At 42.0% G+C, this 16,472-nt stretch overlaps 1 protein-coding gene across 23 annotated transcripts in view; it reads right to left on the bottom strand.

Moving 5' to 3' along the window:
* The window catches only part of KALRN (kalirin RhoGEF kinase), a 692,612-nt gene that overhangs the window by 495,636 nt on the left and 180,504 nt on the right, over nt 1–16,472 (bottom strand). The gene's annotated exons all lie outside the window — the stretch shown is intronic.

Below are 16,472 nucleotides of genomic sequence, written 5' to 3'. Positions count from 1 at the left end.
TCATTTGGGGATTGTTTTCAAATAATTGCAGCAATGAAGAAAGGTCTGTGTACATCACACGACACAGACACACACACACACACACACACACACACACAGACACACACACACACACACACACACACATACCTCCCATGGAAATGAGACAGCATGAACTCATGTCCCCCAATATTATGTGTTGGTTTCTGAATAAACTGACATAGATGGGTTGGTCATGGAAAGACTCTTCGAGTTTTAAGGAATTTTAAAATCTCTCCTTAAGTATTACCTTAAGCTATTATCTAAACACTGTACAATTCAGCTCAGTAAATATTAACTGAGCATCTATATGTGCCAGGTAAAGTCCCAGTCACTATGGGTAAAATGAAAAAAATGTAGATTTTCTGACCTTAAGGGACTTTCAGTTTAGAGGGAGACTCAGACATGTCAACATGTAATCTTAATATCAAGTAAGGAGCATAATGGTAGAGGTACACACAAGGGACAAACATTCAGAAAATGCCAAAGGGCTAATGCAACTCAAAGTATAAGAAAGTGTCTGAAAAGTGAAGGGGCAGTAACTAGAGAAGAGGCAATAGGTTATGGGTACCTCAGCAAGGTCCAGGACTAGACTGGACAGTAGCGAGTACTGAGGTCTCTCTAGTGGGTTTCAGGGAATAGAGAAGAGTAGCTAAGACATGGTGAGTTCCCTCCTACAACCCAGACCCTCTCCATAGTATCAGAGTGATCAGTTAATGTTTGCCAGAGATAAACAACAAAGTTCCCTTACAGACTTAGCATTATGAGGAGCTAACATAAGTTAGGAAATGACCAGGATCAGGAAGGGTCTGACTCATGATGCCTGATATCTCTTTAGAAAGAAGCATAACCATGTCACCAGAGAAGGAATGGCAGCCCACTCCAGTATTCTTGCCTGGTGAATCCCATGGACAGAGGAGCCTGGCATGCTACTCTGTCCATGGAGTCTCAAGAGTCATACACAACTTAGCAACTAAACTACTAATTACTACTAACCATGTAATGTGTCAAATTGGAAACCAAAGTAATCCAAATATCTCATGAAGCTAGAATTCTTCTCCAGAATATGGAAAACAAGGATCTTGGGGCAGGGGAGGGTATCTGCAAAGGGTTGCCTAGGTAACCTTCAACTCTGCTCACCAGAGGACATACTAAGCTGCACATTCCAGGAGCATCTGGTAGACTGAAACTGGCTTTTTAACCTTGCATCAAAATGTATGTGGTGGGAAAGGCCTTGAAACTCATGAAAATACATGCAATTTATTGAATATATGTCCATACATGTTCACTTTTCTGAGAATTGTGTAATTCCAGTTTTCATGAGATGTCCAAGGGGTCAATGGCTCCCTAAATGGTAGAGAACCACTGGTCTAAAGCAAAGTCAAATGAGAGCCTACAATCTGTCTTGAGTTCTAATCAGTAAACCCTATCACCCAGCATCTGTCTCACTCATGGCCCACTAACAGGGTTTAGCTGAGACCCAATACAGTTGTTGGGCTTTCCTGGTGGCCCAGATGGTAAAGCATCTGTCTGCAATGCAGGAGACCTGGGTTCAATCCCTGGGTTGGGAAGATCCCCTGGAGAAGAAAATGGCAGCCTACACCAGTACTCTTGCCTGGAAAATCCCATGGACAGAGGAGCCTGGTAGGCTACACAGTCCATGGGGTTGCAAAGAGTCAGACATGACTGAGCAACTTCACTTTCACTTTCACTTCAATACAGTTGTTGGGCTAGAAGAGAAAGTAACTAGAGAAGACAAATGATTTAGATTCCTTAGCTTGGATAAGAGGAATCTGAGGCAGATGGTAGGATGTGAAGGCTGAGTGCCAGATCCTGTGTTCCAAAGATAAGCTTCAGAGATGGTTTTCTCTTATTACAGAGTTACTGAAAGCCAGAATGAGTGAGGTTAAACACAAAATGAGTTGTGTAAATGTCTAGGTAGTGCCTTTGCTGGATGCCTTCTTAACTGAAGATTTCCCTGGTTTCTAGCAAAGTGATGACAACTTGACCCAAGACCACTCCTAGACCGTGAGGGGTTATGGTCAGAATTAGAGCTGACAGAGAGAGTCTGCAAACTTATTTAACATGATCCCCCGGAGGCTGCATTGTGGCAGGATGAGAAGGAGGCTCTCAGATGTTCCTAGTAAGGCAGCACACCAGAACAAGCCTGGCCACTATTTGCTCATCAAATCATCTTGTACCAGATGGTGAGCTCTCTCAGGGTAGCACATCCTGAGAGGGAGCTCACATCCCTGAGTAAAGCACAGGCTCTGGATTCAGACAGAACTAAGTCTGACTCTCAGCTCCAGCACTTATTAGCTGTGTGCCCTTGGACAGCTTACTTAACATCTCTGGGTCTGTTTCTTCATCAGAGATTTAAAATATCTACCTTACAGGCTGTGGTGATGATTAAAAGAGAAAATCTATTTGAAGGTACCAGACACATAGCTGATGGTAGGTCCCCATGATACTCCTCTCCTTCCTGTTCATCTTGGCAGTCCCAGCATGGGCCCTAGTATGTAGTAAGTGTTGACTGTGTCAATAAATGAGTTAATGAATAAGTGAATAGAGTAAATTCAGAAGACAGCAACTAAAAACTGCCTTCCCACCTTCCCACTACATACCTGTAAGCCAAGTTGCTCATACTTAACTGTGTAGTTGCTCTGAATTTTTATCATTTCTTTCCCCTACCTAATATCGGCTATTTGGCAAGCACTCCAACCATTCCTGCTCCCCAAAGCCTGGTTCCTCAGATGCAAAAGAAAAGTATCCCCAATGGGAGAGCAGCTGCTGACTGAGTGCTCACCCTGTCCTTCTACGTCCAGAGAGCTATGGTCCTGGGCACCCCTTCCACACTAATCTCTATGTGCTTGTCCCTGTACCTAGCCAGCCTTGCCTCTTCTTCCCTAGCTCCTCTTCCCCACTGCTCTGGATTCCAGACGAAGGTGTACTAATTCAGATGGCATTTCTGAGAAGTACCCCTACTGAAAACACATCCCAAAAGCAAGGCCACCATCTGAGATGAGATGGGCCTGACATCTACCTGTAGCAGAATCTTCACAGCCCTGTGAGGAGACACAACAGCTTGTGGGGAGAAACAAGAGGCCTGAGGGGAGTCCCTGTTCTGTGGATCTTTTCCCTTGTTGCCCTTGAGTTTTCAAGCCACTGAGTGGAGAATTCACAGAGGCAGAAAGGGCTAAAGAGGTCAAAGAGCTAGGTTTGGAGGCCAGGGGAGTGGCAAATACAAATCAGGGTGAGTTGAATCTTCAGTCCACCTGCTACATAGGATAAATGGCCCCAAGCTGCTAAAATTCTCTGTTCTGGGTGCTCTGAAAGTCTTTTCTCATTTATTTTCCAATACTTACAATTTTTTTTTTTTGCCAGTAATCTAAGCAGAATACCTCTAGGAGGCTGGGAAACCAGACCTTCTTTGCTCTCTTCTAGCTTCTTAAAGAAAAGGAACCCTTAACCATGGCCAGGGAGCTGTGAGGCTGCCTTGTCCATGGACAAATGCACACATATACTCAGAAAACAGCTTATATGCTAAGTACTAGAATCATATTAAAGTAGGGAGTAATGACATTCATTATGGCTTCATACTATTGAAAAATCACACAAAACCTAAATGTTGAACCACAGGGGACTGGTAAAACAATCCATGGTCTAACCACTCTATGTAACCATTAAACATGACTGTACAATAATAATTAATGCCACAGGAATTGTCATGGTATAAGGTTAAGTGGGAAAGCCAGATTATAAAACAGCATGTGCAACCTTATCCTAATTGTATATACACTGGTGTAAGCGAAAGTGAAGTCACTCAGTCGTGTCCAACTCTTTTTGACCCCGTGGACTGTAGCCTACCAGGCTTCTCTGTCCATGGGATTCTCCAGGCAAGAATACTGGAGTGGGTTACCATTTCCTTCTCCAAATTGTACAACCTTATCCTAATTGTATATACACTGGTGCTGCTGCTGCTGCTAAGTCGCTTCAGTCGTGTCCAACTCTGTGCGACCCCATAGACGGCGGCCCACCAGGCTCCCCCGTCCCTGGGATTCTCCAGGCAAGAACACTGGAGTGGGTTGCCATTTCCTTCTCCAATGCATGAAAGTGAAAAGTGAAAGTGAACTCGCTCAGTTGTGTCCGACTCTTCGCGACCCCATGGACTGCAGCCTACCAGGCTCCTCCGGCCATGGGAGTTTCCAGGCAAGAGTACTGGAGTGGGGTGCCACTGCCATACGTGAGTATAAAAACCAGATACACATACACAGACAGTGGTTATCTCTGGAAAATGGGATTATGACTAATTTAATGGTTCTTAACTGTTTTTCACTGTCTAATTTTTCTTATCCTTAAAATAATTGAGAAGAGCAAGTTCCCTCCTTTGTATATTTATCTTTCATTTATAGGATCCTTATATAATAATATTCATGCACTTAAAACATTTAATAATTAGGTTGTGGTTATGACAGCATCTGCACCCAACATTTTAAATCAAACGTATTTAAAGTTAAGGATGGCTGTGTTATTCAGCTGTTCACTCTATGATGTGATTCCATGGCAAATTAAAAAGTGGCTACCATTCATCATAGATAAAGTTGTTCCATGACTGAAAAAATGAACTTCAAAGAAGCTGTAAAAAGAAATTTAATTTTTCATTAAATCCCATTCAAAGATTTGCCATATATCCAAATAAAGTTTATCTCAGGAAGGCAAGATATTAAAGATTCAAGTAAAATAAAATTCAAATAAAATCAACATGGTTTTAGATTAAAAACTAAACATTATATCAGTTGAATAAATTTTTTTTAACATATGCTTAATTACTTTATTGTAATAAAGTCAGGCAGACATGCTAGGGCAAGAAGGAATGAATTTCTAAGTACTTATTATGTGCCAAAGGGATTTTCAACTAGGCTTCTATTTGGAGGAATAAGTGGATAATAAGGGCTTCCAGGTGGCTCAGTGGTAAAGAATACACCTGCCAATGCAGAAGACGTGAGTTTGATCCCTGGGTTGGGAAAATCCCCTGAAGGAAGACATGGCAATCCACTCCAGTATTCTTGCCTGGAGAATCCCATGGACAGAGGAGCCTGGTGGACTACAGTCCATAGGTCGCAAAGAGTCAGACACAACTGAGCGACTGAGCATGCATGCACATGGATAAAAATAATTAAATATGTTTTTGAAAAAAGATGAATAATGGGTTGGGTTTGCCCTAGTAGATATTAAAATATATATTTTTTAAACTACAATTATTAAAAGGTGGCACAGACACAAGGATTAACATACAAATGAATGGCACCTGATTCATAGACCTAATACAGACCTGACATTTAAGAACCTAATATATGATAAGAGAAGAAACTAAAGCAAAGGAGAAAAGACAAATTATTCAATAAATGGCACTGGAAAAACAGACTAGTTGGAAAAGAAAAATCAAGTTAATTCTCATAACTTCACTCTATACACCACAATAAATTTTAGACAGATTAGAAAACCAAATCTTAAAAATGACGTATACAAAAACACCTTAGGAGAAAACATGGGTGAGTATTTAACTGACCCCTGAATGACAAAGAGCTCTCTAAACATGAAAACACTGAAAAAAATAAAAAAGGAAAATATCTATGATTTTTGTCTATGGAAATTTTTAAACTATACATCAGAGTATAAACAAAACTTAGAATGCAAATGACAAGCTGGAAAACATATTTGCAACAAAACTGACAAAGGATTAATACTATTCCCACCTGAAAAACAGGCAAAGAATATAAATACACATTTCAAAAAGAGAAACAGCAATAAACAAGAAAAAGGGGTTGTGAGGCTTATGATGATATTTCATTTTCTTCTTCATACTGTTCTATAGCTTTCAACATTTCTTCAGTGAACATGTATTATATTAAAACTTTTAAGCTGTATATTTATATTTATGTGAAGACCATATGAAGAAACATCCAAAACTCAAATCTGTAACAAACCACCTTTTTTCCCCCTTGTCTTGATTTTACAGTTCTCTGCCTCCTTGATCTCTTAATATCCATGCTACTCATCTGTATCTCTCTTTTAATTTATCTGCATGTTCCGTCATTTGTTCTTTGGGGTTAATCCCCAGAAAAAGAAGCAGGGCCCTAGAAAAGGTCTGACCTGTTCTATCAGTCCCCTTTCCTCCAGGAAGACTTCCCAGATCAGGCATGAGTATCAAGAGATTTCTAATGCCCAGAAGTGGTCCCATGTTTTCCAGTCAGCGAAGTATCACCGAAGAGGAAAGCAGGCAGCCTTCTCATTGGAAATCCTCCCAACTTGTGTCACTGCCAATCCCCTAGAGTTGGGAGTGAGGTTCCTGTCCCTGCTTCATGGTAGGATCACAAAAAAATGTAAAAGATCACCCACAGGCTTGGGGAGAGGCAGGTAGCAGCTTCCCTCTGACAGCACAATGGTGAGAATGAGTCCATCACCTGTAGCCTGACATCTTGTGCTCTCTATTCTTGGCATTTTTGTATGCTAAATGATGAAGATCTTTTGATGACTTGTCCTTTCCCAGAACTTCTTGACTATGCCACTCACAGAGCTCTTAGGCCCCATGGGGTGGCAGAAAGAGCACTGGACTTGGGAGTCAGATGATCTAGGTTCAACTCGATATATCAACTTGGCCACTTTGAGGAGGTTCTTCACCCCTCTAGTCTCTCAGGTGTGAGGACATAACTCTGCTGATTGAACCCTGAACTCTAGGCAGGCACCAGTTTGCAGGGCAAACATGGGACTAGACACTGGTTAACTGTGTGGCTATGTTCCCAATCCCATTCAGGGAACACGGTTCCCAGTGTAGGGTGAGGACTCTGTCAAAATAACCAAAGTCACATCCTTGAATTCCTACATGTGCTAGGACAAGTGGATGAGTGAAACCTGAGAGTCAGGCTCAGTTCTTCATGAAATGCCAGACCTAGTCATGTCCTGCCACCTCTTCCAACCTCTTTCTCTTCCGACAACTGAATGCATCCTTATAACCTCTAGATGCATGAAGAAATGGATCACCATCCCAGGGCCTTCACATCTTTACCAGTCTCCCAGAGTAAAGCATCACTTCGTCTTACCTCCCTCTCCCATGACCCTCATCCAGAAAGAACTCCTAAACGTGCCCAGCACCTCTACAAACAGGTCCTGGCAGTGGGTTCATCAGAGACAACAACATTCCTTCTCAGAGCCCTGGTCTGTGACAAAATGTGCCCCGTCCTAGAGCACCCCACTGGGGGGCCAGAACCAGTGGAATGACATATATAGAAAACCCTTACAGACTGCCAGTCCTTCATTTACAAGAAAGGGAAACTGAGATCCAGTAAGAAGAAGGCACTCAAGGCCACACAATGAGTGTAGAAATCCAATTTCAGTCAAGCATTCTCTGTTCCATACCACACAGCCTGAAGAGTATCCCCACTATAGATGCTTAATAGTAGAATGCAAGTATGGGTAGATGATAATTCAGAGCTTTGCTATTCAACCAGCTACATGAGGCTATTTAAATATCAATTGATTAAACAAAATTAAAAATTCAGTCTCTCAGTCACATTTGACGTAGCTAATGGCTGTCATATTAGAGAACATAGAGAATATCTTCATCACTGCAGAAAAGTTCTACTGACAGTGCCAATCATTTAGATGGATAGAAGATGGATAGATATCCTACAAGAAGAAAAGCTCCCTGGGGTCAAGGTCTATGTCAAGTACTCCCTTGAGAGGTACTGAGGAGTGCTCTCCATATCCTATAACCAATGACTCGATGACTGAAGGAACAGCCCATAATACAATCAATAAGGGCTCAGCCAGTGCGGATCACAAGTCCAAGAGACACAGATCGCCATCCAAGGGAGCTTCCTGGGTCTAAGCACAGGAGTCTATGGAAGAAACAAGTGGCTTCTGTCTCCTCTTTTTTCAAAAAGTATGATTATCAATTTTTGAAACTTGATCAAATTTTCCCATAGGTACCAAAGGTCTCAGTTACTAACCACCAAGCCTCATACAGATGCTTCTGAGCCTCGGTCATTTTGGGAGGCAGCTGTGCAGCAGGCAAAAAGAAGCTGAAAGGAGAAGGGAAATCCTCGGGTTCCCTAGTGGGAAAGTCTTCACTAACCTCTCATTTTCAAGAGGCAATTTGAAACCCTGCATGTGTGCTTACTTTGTAGTGTCCAATCACCCTCCATCAAGCCAACAAAAAGCTGACTGGTTATACCAGAAATCAGGCTGTCATGCTATAGAGAAAAGTCAACCTGCCCGATAGCTTTGTAAGCCCACAGTCCAACACGTGACAAGGTGAAAAGTCTCTTAAAAGACTGGGTGAATATTCTGTCAAGAAAAAAGCCCCTTTGCAAACAGGCTTGACTTGTTCTGCTCTATTCAAAATTTGGATTAAAAGCCTGATTAAGAACACTTGCCAATTAAAAAATTAGCTTTAGAAATTTCAGGATGCTCAGCCTCCAGTAAAGATATCCTTAAAAAGATTTTATTGGAAAAAAATTGCTTTGCAATATCATGCTGGTTTCTGCCCTACATCGACATGCCAGCCAGATGACCCCTCCCTCTTGAACCTCCCTCCTATCTCCCACCCTATCCCATCCCTCTATGTTGTCACAGAGCATTGGGCTGAGTTCCCTGTGTCACAAAGAAAATTCTTACTACATAAAGTTTCAGTCATTAAAATGAGAGACATCCGCTACTTACAGAGAGCAGAAAAAGACCAGGTCCTCTGGATATTTTTTCTTTTTTTTAAATTGAAGTATAGTTGATTTACCCCTGTGTATTTTCAACACCTGAAGATCCAACTATACATGAGACAAAGAAAAGATCTATTCTGAATTCTACTGGCTCAGTTAAGGCAATAAATATAGTTAATCTTTAGTTTTAATAAGATCTCAATGAACATTCAGTTTCTTTTCTATAGCCAATGAGTATATTTTTATTAGTTCACACTGTAGTGATTAATAATCTACTTTGCTATTTCAATTTTAAGACATTTTTTCTTATAACAATAGAATTCTCTTTTGCTTTGGAGTGCCCTAGCTCCATTTTTCCGGAGAAGGCAATGGCACCCCACTCCAGTACTCTTGCCTGGAAAATCCCATGGACAGAGGAGCCTGGTAGGCTGCAGTCCATGGGGTCACTAAGAGTCGGACATGACTGAGCGACTTCACTTTCACTTTTCACTTTCATGCATTGGAGAAGGAAATGGCAACCCATTCCAGTGTTCTTGCCTGGAGAATCCCAGGGACGGGGGAGCCTGATAGGCTGCCGTCTATGGGGTCGCACAGAGTCGGACACGACTGAAGCGACTTAGCAGCAGCAGCAGCAGCAGCTCCATTTTTCAGGAGGAAGATTCATCAGTATTCAACCTCAAAAAAATGTTAGTATCCCTGTGCCTCAGTTGTACCATCAGCAACATGTAAGTAGCACCACCTCACAAATGTCGTTGTGAAAATTAACTGAGATTATGTGCATGTGTTTTGACTGGTTCTAAGGAGTAAATGCTAGGTGATGGAGTGAATGAATGAATGAATGAAGTGTCTGAACTATGTGACTGATTTGTCAATGGACTCAGCTATACAAACCTGGAAGCAGACAAACTGCAGAAACGATTCACAATTTAAGACACAGTCATTCATGTACTGTTGGCTCCTAAAATTGTAGATACAATAAGTGGGAGGAAATAAGCTGCCTACAGAAAGCATGCCTTGCAAATTCAGGCTACTACAAAGGTGAGAACATTACAGTTTTCCCATGAGAAAAAATCTTCCCTTCCAATCTAAAGTTTTATGATTGTGTATTTGTGCAAATGGGAAGTTAATCTAATAAGTTTCAGCTTTGGAGTTATAGGATTAAAATCTACCCATCAAAATCCATATGTAGATTTGGATTTGGAAGTGTTCCCCATTTGACTTGGATCCAGGTATGTATAGAGTAATTGAGTCATAATTATGTTATTGTTTCATGCTATAATGTTTCTGACATGGAAGGAAACTGGACTGAGAATCTGAAGATCTGAGTTTGCTTGTGGCTTTTTCAAAGTCTCTTCCCCCTTCTGACCTTCATTTTGAACACCAGTAAAATGAACAAGCCAGGCAAGATGATTACTGAGGCCAGTCCTCCCCGAGCTGTCCTGTGCCTAATTCTGTTTGTTGTAGAAGAGATAATGGTGTGCAAGAAGATAGAGAAGCAGGCACCCCAGAGAGGAAGTGAGAACATAAGGGTGAAAATCATGCTAGGAAAATACCATGTTTAATTAATTATAAAATGTATCATTAGTTTATATACCACTAAGAAAGAAAAGAAGCAAGGTTCGATGCTGTAAAGAGCAATACTGCATAGGAACCTGGAATGTCAGGTCCATGAATCAAGGCAAATTGGAAGTGGTCAAACAAGAGATGGCAAGAGTGAATATTGACATTCTAGGAATCAGCAAAATTAAATAGACTGGAATGGGTGAATTTAACTCAGATGACCATTATATCTACTACTGTGGGCAGGAATCCCTCAGAAGAAATGGAGTAGCCATCATGGTCAACAATAGAGTCCGAAATGCAGTACTTGGATGCAATCTCAAAAACGACAGAATGATCTCTGTTCGTTTCCAAGGCAAACCATTCAATATCACAGTAATCCAAGTCTATGCCCCAACCAGTAACGCTGAAGAAGCTGAAGTTGAATGGTTCTATGAAGACCTACAAGACCTTTTAGAACTAACACCCAAGAAAGATGTCCTTTTCATTATAGGGGACTGGAATGCAAAAGTAGGAACTCAAGAAACACCTGGAGTAACAGGCAAATTTGGCCTTGGAATACAGAATGAAGCAGGGCAAAGACTAATAGAGTTTTGCCAAGAAAATGCACTGGTCATAGCAAACACCCTCTTTCAACAACATAAGAGAAGACTCTACACATGGGCATCACCAGATGGTCAACACCAAAATCAGACTGATTATGTTCTTTGCAGCCAAAGATGGAGAAGCTCTATACAGTCAACAAAAACAAGACTGGGAGCTGACTGTGGCTCAGACCATGAACTCCTTATTACCAAATTCAGACTTAAATTGAAGAAAGTAGGGAAAATCACTAGACCATTCAGGTATGACCTAAACCAAATCCCTTATGATTATACAGTGGAAGTGAAAAATAGATTTAAGGGCCTAGATCTGATAGACAGAGTGCCTGATGAACTATGGAATGAGGTTCGTGACATTGTACAGGAGACAGGGATCAAGACCATCCCCATGGAAAAGAAATGCAGAAAAGCAAAATGGCTGTCTGGGGAGGCCTCACAAATAGCTGTGAAAAGAAGAGAAGTGAAAAGCAAAGGAGAAAAGGAAAAATATAAGCATCTGAATGCAGAGTTCCAAAGAATGGCAAGAAGAGATAGGAAAGCCTTCCTTAGTGATCAATGCAAAGAAAAAGAGGAAAACAACAGAATGGGAAAGACTAGAGATCTCTTCAAGAAAATTAGAGATACCAAGGGAACATTTCATGCAAAGATGGGCTCAATAAAGGACAGAAATGGTATGGACCTAACAGAAGCAGAAGATATTAAGAAGAGGTGGCAAGAATACACAGCAGAACTGTACAAAAAAGATCTTCACGACCCAGATAATCACGATGGTGTGATCACTGACCTAGAGCCAGACATCCTGGAATGTGAAGTCCAGTGGGCCTTAGAAAGCATCACTATGAACAAAGCTAGTGGAGGTGATGGAATTCCAGTGGAGCTATTTCAAATCCTGAAAGATGATGCTGTGAAAGTGCTGCACTCAATATGCCAGCAAATTTGGAAAACTCAGCAGTGGCCACAGGACTGGAAAAGGTCAGTTTTCATTACAGTCCCAAAGAAAGGCAATGCCAAAGAATGCTCAAACTACCACACAATTGCACTCATCTCACACACTAGTAAAGTAATGCTCAAAATTCTCCAAGCCAGGCTTCAGCAATATGTGAACCGTGAACTTCCTGATGTTCAAGCTGGTTTTAGAAAAGGCAGAGGAACCAGAGATCAAATTGCCAACATCCACTGGATCATGGAAAAAGCAAGAGAGTTCCAGAAAAACATCTATTTCTGCTTTATTGACTCTGCCAAAGCCTTTGACTGTGTGGATCACAATCAACTGTGGAAAATTCTGAAAGAGATGGGCATACCAGACCACCTGACCTGCCTCTTGAGAAATCTGTATGCAGGTCAGGAAGCAACAGTTAGAACTGGACATGGAACAACCGACTGGTTCCAAATAGGAAAAGAAGTACGTCAAGGCAGTACATTGTCACCCTGCTTATTTAACTTCTATGCAGAGTACATCATGAGAAACGCTGGGCTGAAAGAAACACAAGCTGGAATCAAGATTGCCGGGAGAAATATCAATAACCTCAGATATGCAGATGACACCACCCTTATGGCAGAAAGTGAAGAGGAACTAAAAAGCCTCTTGATGAAAGTGAAAGTGGAGAATGAAAAAGTTGGCTTAAAGCTCAACATTCAGAAAACGAAGATCATGGCATCTGGTCCCATCACTTCATGGGAAATAGATGGGGAAACAGTGGAAACACTGTCAGACTTTATTTTTTTGGGCTCCAAAATCACTACAGATAGTGATTGCAGCCATGAAATTAAAAGACGCTTACTCCTTGGAAGGAAAGTTATGACCAACCTAGATAGCATATTCAAAAGTAGAGACATTACTTTGCCAACAAAGGTCCATCTAGTCAAGGCTATGGTTTTTCCTGTGGTCATGTATGGATGTGAGAGTTGGACTGTAAAGAAGGCTGAGCGCCGAAGAATTGATGCTTTTGGACTGTGGTGTTGGAGAAGACTCTTGAGAGTCCCTTGGACTGCAAGGAGATCCAACCAGTCCATTCTGAAGGAGATCAGCCCTGGGATTTCTTTGGAGGGAATGATGCTGAAGCTGAAACTCCAGTACTTTGGCCACCTCATGTGAAGAGCTGACTCATTGGAAAAGACTCTGATGCTGGGAGGGATTGAGGGCAGGAGGAGAAGGGGACAGCAGAGGATGAGATGGCTGGGTGGCATCACTGACTCGATGGACGTGAGTCTGAGTGAACTCCAGGAGTTGGTGATGGACACGGAGGCCTGGCGTGCTGTAATTCATGGGGTTGCAAAGATTCGGACACGACTGAGCGACTGAACTGAAGAAAGAAAAAACTATTGCAACTACCTCCTAATTTGAGAGATGGCAAAATGTGACGGGGAATCTCATAATGAAACATGGGAAAGTATTTATTACATTACTGGTTACTATTATACTCCAGGCACTAAGCTAAGTGTTTTAGATATATCTTTATTTAACTCAAAAACAACCCTACGAGATAGAAATGTAGGATCTTATATAAAAGATCAGCATTTTACAGAAGAGATAATTGAGGTACAGAGGGTTTACATTATTTGCTTAAGATCCTCTAACTAGTCCATAAGAAAGGTGAGATATGAACCTATAACTATTTCACTCCAAACTCCATCTTTCTAACCTTTTACTCTTTGAACAAGGCTGGAGCATTTGATGCAAAGTGAAAACGAGCATCTGATGGAGACAGGGCTGAAACATTGAAACTGTCAGGATACATTAAAGGAGCTTATTAGAGTAAAATACTTAGAACTAGAATGGACCTTAAAGACAATGTATCACAAGCATATACTTTACAAAGAATCTAAAGCCCAGAGAGGGGATATGTCATTTGTGCAAGGTTATATAGCCAGTCCTAGTGGCTCAGACCATAAAGAATCTGTCTACAATGTGGGAGACCTGGATTCGATCCCTGGGTCAGGAAGATCCCTTGGAGAGAAGGGAATGGCTACCTACTCCAGTACGCTTGCCTGGAGAATTCCATGGACAGAGGAGCCTGGTGGGATTCAGTCCACGGGGTTGGCAAGGAGTCCAACACAACTGAGCAATTATCACTTTCACTTCACATACAGCCCATCAGTGTAAAAGCTAGGATTCTAGAATTTTGCCAGGTAATAAAATCAAGCTTGCTAGTCTATAACTGCCTGAATCTGGCAATTCCCATCTTTTTACATCCTAGGCATTTCCCATTCTTATGCATTGATTTCTTAGTGATTTGCCTGTGATGACATAGGCAAGTTCCTTCAGTGTTCCAGGATGCAATTTATTCAAGACTGAGATACAGAGCATTCTCAAAGCAGTGTGGGGAGGTGGACAGAGCAGGAGGGCCGGGGGTTCTAATCCCTCTAGCTCTAGAAACCCTGCAGGCTTAATTTCTCTGTCTTGTGGATTCATATGTAAAACGAGGCTAACAACACTAATCTCACACAGAGACAATGTCTACAAAGTCCCGATGGTGCATCAATGGCAAGTATTTTGGCTAAGATTGTTGCAATAGCTTGGGGTTTGTATTATGCGCTCACCTTTCTTGGCCGTCAGTTCTTACGTGGATAAACTGTTGGGCATTTTCCAATCTGAACTATACCTTCTTTGGCTGGATACAGTGGGAGCAGGATGACAGACTTGACCCTTGCCTTCTCCATTTCCCTTTAAGATGATTCAACTTTTCCAAGAAGAAAACCAAAACCCTTCTCTATACTGTTCTCAAGCTTGTCTCCTGCTAGCTTTAGTTTTGTTACCTGACTTTACTTTAAATTTTTGTATAAGGCCTTTAAACATCTAGCTCCTCGAAGAAGACCCTTTCCCTTCATAATTCATGCTGCTCATCTTAAAGTGAAGACCAACCTCTTTCCAAAGTGTGGGCAGTCCTCAAGATAGTCACTTGAAGCTCAAGGTCAAAGCAACCTACATCTAAACTTCCAACCATTGGGAATTGAGTGCCAGTACAGGAAAAACCCCTTCCTACCTTTTCAGGGATCTTTGTTCTTCTAGTTATACATGTGTGAAAAGACAATGTGTGATAATTATGTTGCAGGCTGCCAGGAGCTAGGGCGGACCCTCAAGCTGGGAAGTGGAAACTGCCAAAGAAACTGAGTAGCCAGGATGTGGGCTGACTTAACAGTCCTACTTTCTATTTTAAAGGCACCCAACTAGGGGGAAGCATGTACCCAGCTCCACAGTCAGCCACTCTATGGAAAGCCCAGCTGGTGAAACCAGCGGGCATAACCAAGGCACCTCCACCTCTATGGTGATAGCCTACCTCACAAAATACATGCTTTGTAAATCAAGCATCACAAGAGCCCAAATTTCAGCTCCCGCTTTTGCAAGTCCTCGTGACTATTCTGTTATTGCTGCTTTTGTGGGACTTGGCAGTAAATGTTTGCTACAAGGATTAAAGGCTGCTGGAGACCTGGGTTCAATCCCTGGGTCAGGAAGATCCCCTGGAGAAGGAAATGGGAACCCACTGCAGTATTCTTGCCTAGGAAATCCCATGGACAGGGGAGCCTGGTGGGCTACAGTCCATGGGGTCACAAAAGAGTCAGACATGACTGAGTGACTAACACACCTACAGGTGGAAATCCTAAGTGCCTTTCATACCTGATGTGAAGTCTCACACCTACCCTCTGAGATATATATTATTTCTACATTTTATGGATGAAAACTAAAAGTGAGTGAAATCAAATAATTTACCCAAAGTTATAGGACTAGGGCATAGGGAACTCTATTCAATATTCTGTGAATAAAACCTATATGAGAAAAGAATCTGAAAATAATACCTGTGTATATATAATTGAATCACTTTGCTGTACACCTGAAACACAGCATTGTAAATAAACTATACTCCAATAAATTAAAAAAAAAAAAAAACTGAAAAAGCACAAAGTTATAGGGCTAGGAAAGGATGAAGTCACAATTTGAATTCAGGTCTATTCCATTCCGATAACTGTGCACAAAACCTCAAATTATATGGATCTATCTCATCTAGTTCCTGAGCACTCTGGGTCAAGGCACATTCGAAGCATCAGCAGTCTTAGACACACAGTTTGATGTGACTGGGTTGAGCCTCCAGTGCCTGAGTTTCTATAGAGTCAGAAGATAGTCAGACTGCTGAGCCTCTGCCTCGGTTTCCTGCTGAGCACGGCAATTAGTACCCTGCAGCTAGCATTGTGATCTAAAGCTCCACCTGACTGATTAGAGCCTTGCTCATCATTTGCCATGCCCCTCAACTGGAGCAGACCGGAGGGAAATGTCTTAGCCCTGTGCTCCCAAGTCACTGTCTGGGAGCCTGCCAGGAGTGGATAGATTGCCCCACAGGGTAGGACCACAGACTCCCTTGACCCTGAGGGTCTCTCACCACTTGTAGACTCCGGTGACACCCTCTCCCAGGATTACCCTTATCTTCCCCTACCTTGGATGGTGGATGGTGGTGCTGGCCTGAAAGAAACTTTCTTTTGTGATGCTCCACTGGATCCCATGTATTTCACTGCTCAGTTGTGTCCGACTCTTTGCAACCCCATGAACTATAGCCTGCCAGGATCTTCTGTCCATGGGATTTTTCCA

Source organism: Bos indicus x Bos taurus, chromosome 1, assembly GCF_003369695.1.
Source record: "Bos indicus x Bos taurus breed Angus x Brahman F1 hybrid chromosome 1, Bos_hybrid_MaternalHap_v2.0, whole genome shotgun sequence".
Lineage (NCBI taxonomy): Eukaryota > Metazoa > Chordata > Mammalia > Artiodactyla > Bovidae > Bos > Bos indicus x Bos taurus.
The sequence above is the reverse complement of the archived record's forward strand: the minus strand, read 5'-3'. Positions and strand labels throughout refer to the sequence as shown.